The sequence below is a fragment of the Cherax quadricarinatus genome, chromosome 26 (assembly GCF_038502225.1).
Source record: "Cherax quadricarinatus isolate ZL_2023a chromosome 26, ASM3850222v1, whole genome shotgun sequence".
Classification (NCBI taxonomy): domain Eukaryota; kingdom Metazoa; phylum Arthropoda; class Malacostraca; order Decapoda; family Parastacidae; genus Cherax; species Cherax quadricarinatus.
Genome location: NC_091317.1, coordinates 4,856,592 through 4,864,091, shown reverse-complemented (window position 1 = coordinate 4,864,091; position 7,500 = coordinate 4,856,592). Strand labels below are relative to the sequence as shown.

The following is a 7,500-nucleotide window of genomic DNA, read 5'->3' as shown; positions in this document are numbered from 1 at the left end:
TGGAAAAGGCGTATGACAGGGTGGATAGGGGGGCAATGTGGCAGATGTTGCAAGTGTATGGTGTAGGAGGTAGGTTACTGAAAGCAGTGAAGAGTTTTTACGAGGATAGTGAGGCTCAAGTTAGAGTATGTAGGAAAGAAGGAAATTTTTTCCCAGTAAAAGTAGGCCTTAGACAAGGATGTGTGATGTCACCGTGGTTGTTTAATATATTTATAGATGGGGTTGTAAGAGAAGTAAATGCGAGGGTCTTGGCAAGAGGCGTGGAGTTAAAAGATAAAGAATCACACACAAAGTGGGAGTTGTCACAGCTGCTCTTTGCTGATGACACTGTGCTCTTGGGAGATTCTGAAGAGAAGTTGCAGAGATTGGTGGATGAATTTGGTAGGGTGTGCAAAAGAAGAAAATTAAAGGTGAATACAGGAAAGAGTAAGGTTATGAGGATAACAAAAAGATTAGGTGATGAAAGATTGAATATCAGATTGGAGGGAGAGAGTATGGAGGAGGTGAACGTATTCAGATATTTGGGAGTGGACGTGTCAGCGGATGGGTCTATGAAAGATGAGGTGAATCATAGAATTGATGAGGGAAAAAGAGTGAGTGGTGCACTTAGGAGTCTGTGGAGACAAAGAACTTTGTCCTTGGAGGCAAAGAGGGGAATGTATGAGAGTATAGTTTTACCAACGCTCTTATATGGGTGTGAAGCGTGGGTGATGAATGTTGCAGCGAGGAGAAGGCTGGAGGCAGTGGAGATGTCATGTCTGAGGGCAATGTGTGGTGTGAATATAATGCAGAGAATTCGTAGTTTGGAAGTTAGGAGGAGGTGCGGGATTACCAAAACTGTTGTCCAGAGGGCTGAGGAAGGGTTGTTGAGGTGGTTCGGACATGTAGAGAGAATGGAGCGAAACAGAATGACTTCAAGAGTGTATCAGTCTGTAGTGGAAGGAAGGCGGGGTAGGGGTCGGCCTAGGAAGGGTTGGAGGGAGGGGGTAAAGGAGGTTTTGTGTGCGAGGGGCTTGGACTTCCAGCAGGCATGCGTGAGCGTGTTTGATAGGAGTGAATGGAGACAAATGGTTTTTAATACTTGACGTGCTGTTGGAGTGTGAGCAAAGTAACATTTATGAAGGGATTCAGGGAAACCGGCAGGCCGGACTTGAGTCCTGGAGATGGGAAGTACAGTGCCTGCACTCTGAAGGAGGGGTGTTAATGTTGCAGTTTAAAAACTGTAGTGTAAAGCACCCTTCTGGCAAGACAGTGATGGAGTGAATGATGGTGAAAGTTTTTCTTTTTCGGGCCACCCTGCCTTGGTGGGAATCGGCCGGTGTGATAATAAAAAAAAATAAATAATAAATATATATATATATATTATATATATATACATATATATATATATATTATATATATATATGTGTATATATATATATATATATATATATATATATATATATATATATATATATATATATATATATATATATATATATATATATATATATATATATATATATATATATATATATATATATATATATATATATATATATATATATGTATATATATATATATATATATATATATATATATATATATATATGTGTATATATATATATATATATAAATATATATATATGTATATATATATGTATATATATGTATATATGTATATGTATATAAATATATATGTGAGAAAGAATCTTTCATTCGTAAGCCATACGTGTCGTATGAGGCTAGTAAAATACAGGGAGCAATGGGCTAGTAACCCCTTCTCCTGTATACATTACTAAAAAAAAAGAAGAAAGACGCTATAAAACTGGGATGCTTGAATGTGCATAGATGTAGTGTGGATGATAAGAAAGAGATGATTGCTGATGTTATAAATGAAAAAAAGCTGGATGTCCTTGTTCTAAGCGAAACAAAGCTAAAGGGGGTAGGCGAGTTTCAGTGGGGAGATGAAAATGGGATGAAGTCAGGAGTATCTGGGAGAGTTAGAGCTAAAGAAGGGGTACCAATAATGTTGAAGGATCAGCTATGGATGGATAAGAGGGAATATAAATGGATTAAAATAAGGGTTGGATGCTAAAAGTGGGTCATAATAAGCGTGTATTCACCAGAAGAAAAGAGGAGTGTAGAGGAGAGAGAGAGAGAGAGAGAGAGAGAGAGAGAGAGAGAGAGAGAGAGAGAGAGAGAGAGAGAGAGAGATTTTGGGAGATGTTAAGCGAAAGCATTGGAACTTTTGAACCAAGTGGGAGAGTAATTGCGGTAAGGGACCTAAATGCTAAAGTAGGAGTAACATATAGAGAAGGTGTGGTAGGTAAGTTTGGGGTGCCCGGTGTAAATGATAATGGGAGCCCTTCGATTGAACTTTGTATAGAAAGAGGTATAGTTATGGGTAGTACATATTTTAAGAAAAAAGAGGATAAACAAGTATACAAGATATGGTGTAGGGCGTAATGACAGTAGCTTGTTGGTCTACGTATTGGTAGATAAAAGACTGTTGGGTAGACTTCAGGATGTTCATATTTATAGAGGGGCCACAGACATATCAGATCACTTTATAGTTGTAGCTACAGTGAAAGTAAAAATTAAATGGGATACATGGGAAATAGAAGCAGCAAGTAAGAGCGAGGTGAAGGTTTATAAACTAAATGAGGAGGCATTTAGGGTAAGATATAAACAACTATTGGAGAATAGATGGGCTAGTGAGAGTATAAGCATTGGGGTCAAAGATGTATGGGGTAGGTTTAAGAATGTAGTGTTAGAGTATTCAGTAGAAGTTTGTGGTTACAGGAAAGTGGGTGTGGGAGGGAAGAAGAGCAATTGGTGGAATGATGTTGTAAAAAGAGTAGTAAGGGAGAAAAAGACAGCATATGAGAGGTTTTTACAAAGAAGTGATGCAAGGATGGAAGAGTATATGGAGAGAAAAGGAGAGGTTAAGAGAGTGGTGATGCAATGTAAAAAGAGAGCAAATGAGAGAGTGAGTGAGATGTTATCAACAAATCTTGTTGAAAATAAGAAAAAGTTTAGGAGCGAGATTAATAAGTTGGGGAAGCCTAGGGAACGAATGAATTTGACTGTTAAAAATAGAAGAGGAGGGTTATTAAATGGTGAGTCAGAGGTATCAGGAAGATGTAGAGAATATTTTGAGGAATTGTTAAATGTTGACGAAAATAGGGAAGCTGTGATTTCGTGTATAGGGCATGGAGGAATAACATCTTGTAGGAATGAGGAAGGGCCAGTTGTGAGTATGGGGGAAGTTCGTAAGGCAGTGGGTTGAATGAAAGGAGATAATGCAGCTGGGATTGATGGGATAAAGATAGAAATGTTAAAAGTAGGTAGGGATATAGTTTTGGAGTGGGTGGTGCTATTATTTAATAAATGTAAGGAAGAGGGTAATGTACCTAGGAATTGGCAGAGAGTATGCATAGTTCCTTTGTATAAAGGCAAAGGGGACAAAAGAGAATATCACAACACCGTTATTCGATACGTATAGCACAGAGGTCGATCGTGATTTTCAACCACATTAGTGCTAGTAAAAACCAGGCAAATTGGCAGGAAGCAAGAGTCATTTTCCCTTGTTCCTCTTGGCTTGAAAGGAATATTGTAGAATCAGCAATTACTAAGCATGATAACCATTCATTATACAATATCAGAAACATGTTGTTCAAATTAGATGCGTTTTAAATTGAGGCAACAGTACACAGTCAAAAATTGGGCTCTTATACGAATGCATGTGTTTGTTTAGTATTAAATTATTGTAAACAAATCTAAAATATATTTAGTTGGTTTAGGCTAAAATAAATTGTTCTTGTTCTAGTAAGGTTAGCTAAGTTTTCTAAGATTCTTTTGGAGCAAAATTAAAATTTTTTACATTAATACTAATGAAAAAAATATATCTTTAAACGTATAAAAGAAAATTTTATAAAGGACTTAATTTTAAATGAGTTTTTGCTAATTGACCAGTTTTACATATTCGGCACGACATATATATATATATATATATATATATATATATATATATATATATATATATATATATATATATATATATATATATATATATATATATATATATATATATATATGTTAAGTGACTGTACAGGAGCCTTTGAACGAAGTGAGAGAATAATTGTAGTAGGGGATCTGAATGCTAAAGTAGGAGAAACTTTTAGAGAGGGTGTGGTAGGTAAGTTTGGGGTGCCAGGTGTAAATGATAATGGGAGCCCTTTGATTGAACTTTGTATAGAAAGGGGTTTAGTTATAGGTAATACATATTTTAAGAAAAAGAGGATAAATAAGAATACAAGATATGATGTAGGGCGAAATGACAGTAGTTTGTTGGATTATGTATTGGTAGATAAAAGACTGTTGAGTAGACTTCAGGATGTACACGTTTATAGAGGGGCCACAGATGTATCAGATCACTTTCTAGTTGTAGCTACACTGAGAGTAAAAGGTAGATGGGATACAAGGAGAATAGAAGCATCAGGGAAGAGAGAGGTGAAGGTTTATAAACTAAAAGAGGAGGCAGTTAGGGAAAGATATAAACAGCTATTGGAGGATAGATGGGCTAATGAGAGCATAGGCAATGGGGTCGAAGAGGTATGGGGTAGGTTTAAAAATGTAGTGTTAGAGTGTTCAGCAGAAGTTTGTGGTTACAGGAAAGTGGGTGCGGGAGGGAAGAGGAGCGATTGGTGGAATGATGATGTAAAGAGAGTAGTAAGGGGGAAAAAGTTAGTATACGAGAAGTTTTTACAAAGTAGAAGTGATGCAAGGAGGGAAGAGTATATGGAGAAAAAGAGAGAGGTTAAGAGAGTGGTGAAGCAATGTAAAAAGAGAGCAAATGAGAGAGTGGGTGAGATGTTATCAACAAATTTTGTTGAAAATAAAAAAAAGTTTTGGAGTGAGATTAACAAGTTAAGGAAGCCTAGAGAACAAATGGATTTGTCAGTTAAAAATAGGAGAGGAGAGTTATTAAATGGAGAGTTAGAGGTATTGGGAAGATGGAGAGAATATTTTGAGGAATTGTTAAATGTTGATGAAGATAGGGAAGCTGTGATTTCGTGTATAGGGCAAGGAGGAATAACATCTTGCAGGAGTGAGGAAGAGCCAGTTGTGAGTGTGGAGGAAGTTCGTGAGGCAGTAGGTAAAACGAAAGGGGGTATGGCAGCCGGGATTGATGGGATAAAGATAGAAATGCTAAAAGCAGGTGGGGATATAGTTTTGGAGTGGTTGTTGCAATTATTTAATAAATGTATGGAAGAGGGTAAGGTACCTAGGGATTGGCAGAGAGCATGCATAGTTCCTTTGTATAAAGGCAAAGGGGATAAAAGAGAGTGCAAAAATTATAGGGGGATAAGTCTGTTGAGTATACCTGGTAAAGTGTATGGTAGAGTTATTATTGAAAGAATTAAGAGTAAGACGGAGAATAGGATAGCAGATGAACAAGGAGGCTTTAGGAAAGGTAGGGGGTGTGTGGACCAGGTGTTTACAGTGAAACATATAAGTGAACAGTATTTAGATAAGGCTAAAGAGGTGTTTGTGGCATTTATGGATTTGGAAAAGGCGTATGACAGGGTGGATAGGGGGGCAATGTGGCAGATGTTGCAGGTGTATGGTGTAGGAGGTAGGTTACTGAAAGCAGTGAAGAGTTTTTACGAGGATAGTGAGGCTCAAGTTAGAGTATGTAGGAAAGAGTGAAATTATTTCCCAGTAAAAGCAGGCCTTAGACAAGGATGTGTGATGTCACCGTGGTTGTTTAATATATTTATAGATGGGGTTGTAAGAGAAGTGAATGCGAGGGTCTTGGCAAGAGGCGTGGAGTTAATAGATAAAGAATCACACACAAAGTGGGAGTTGTCACAGTTGCTCTTTGCTGATGACACTGTGCTCTTGGGAGATTCTGAAGAGAAGTTGCAGAGATTGGTGGATGAATTTGGTAGGGTGTGCAAAAGAAGAAAATTAAAGGTGAATACAGGAAAGAGTAAGGTTATGAGGATAACAAAAAGATTAGGTGATGAAAGATTGGATATCAGATTGGAGGGAGAGAGTATGGAGGAGGTGAATGTATTCAGATATTTGGGAGTGGACGTGTCGGCGGATGGCTCTATGAAAGATGAAGTGAATCATAGAATTGATGAGGGGAAAAGGGTGAGTGGTGCACTTAGGAGTCTGTGGAGACAAAGAACTTTGTCCTTGGAGGCAAAAAGGGGAATGTATGAGAGTATAGTTTTACCAACGCTCTTATATGGGTGTGAAGCATGGGTGATGAATGTTGCAGCGAGGAGAAGGCTGGAGGCAGTGGAGATGTTATGTCTGAGGGCAATGTGTGGTGTGAATATAATGCAGAGAATTCGTAGTTTGGAAGTTAGGAGGAGGTGCGGGATTATCAAAACTGTTGTCCAGAGGGCTGAGGAAGGGTTGTTGAGGTGGTTCGGACATGTAGAGAGAATGGAGCGAAACAGAATGTCTTCAAGAGTGTATCAGTCTGTAGTGGAAGGAAGCCGGGGTAGGGGTCGGCCTAGGAAAGGTTGGAGGGAGGGGGTAAAGGAGGTTTTGTGTGCGAGGGGCTTGGACTTCCAGCAGGCATGCGTGAGCGTGTTTGATAGGAGTGAATGGAGACAAATGGTTTTTAATACTTGACGTGCTGTTGGAGTGTGAGCAAATTAACATTTATGAAGGGGTTCAGGGAAACCGGCAGGCCGGACTTGAGTCCTGGAGATGGGAAGTACAGTGCCTGCACTCTGAAGGAGGGGTGTAAATGTTGCAGTTTAAAAACTGTAGTGTAAAGCACCCTTCTGGCAAGACAGTGATGGAGTGAATGATGGTGAAAGTTTTTCTTTTTCGGGCCACGCTGCCTTGGTGGGAATCGGCCAGTGTGATAATATATATATATATATATATATATATATATATATATATATATATATATATATATATATATATATATATATATATATATATTTATATATATATATATATATATATGATATTGTATAATGACTGCCTATCATGCTTAATAATTGCCGATTCTGCAATATTCCTTTCAAGTCAGGAGGAACAAGGGAAGAGGTCTCTTGCTTCCCGTCAATTTGCCAGGTTATTACAAGCTTTAATGTGGTTGAAAATCGCGTTCGACCCCTGTGCTAAACGCATCGAAAAACAGTGCTGGGAAATTCTGAAATCCAATGGTTTTCCCGTTTGTCCCAAATAAGAGAGACTGCAACCGTTGCAACCAACTCTGTAAACACCACCAACACGTTGCTGGGGTGCATTCTTCATCAGGATGCTTCTAACTGTCCTTGAATTTTTAAATACTACTTGTATATTAAATCTTCTATGAGCATTCGGCAGGATAGATAAATTCTGGTTATATGGGAGGACCAGCACAATCTTCGTCTGAGGTGTTATCCTAGGTTCTGTTCTATAATAAGTTTTCTTAGCTGCCAACAAGACAGATTCCACAAACACCTTAGGATACCGCAGTTTCGTGCCAATGTCAAACAT

General features: G+C 38.3%; 1 protein-coding gene across 2 annotated transcripts in view; it reads right to left on the bottom strand.

Annotated features, from left to right (window-relative positions):
- LOC138853225 (ESX-1 secretion-associated protein EspK-like) overlaps nt 1-7,500 on the bottom strand; it is a 26,434-nt gene that overhangs the window by 10,435 nt on the left and 8,499 nt on the right. The window lies entirely within an intron of this gene.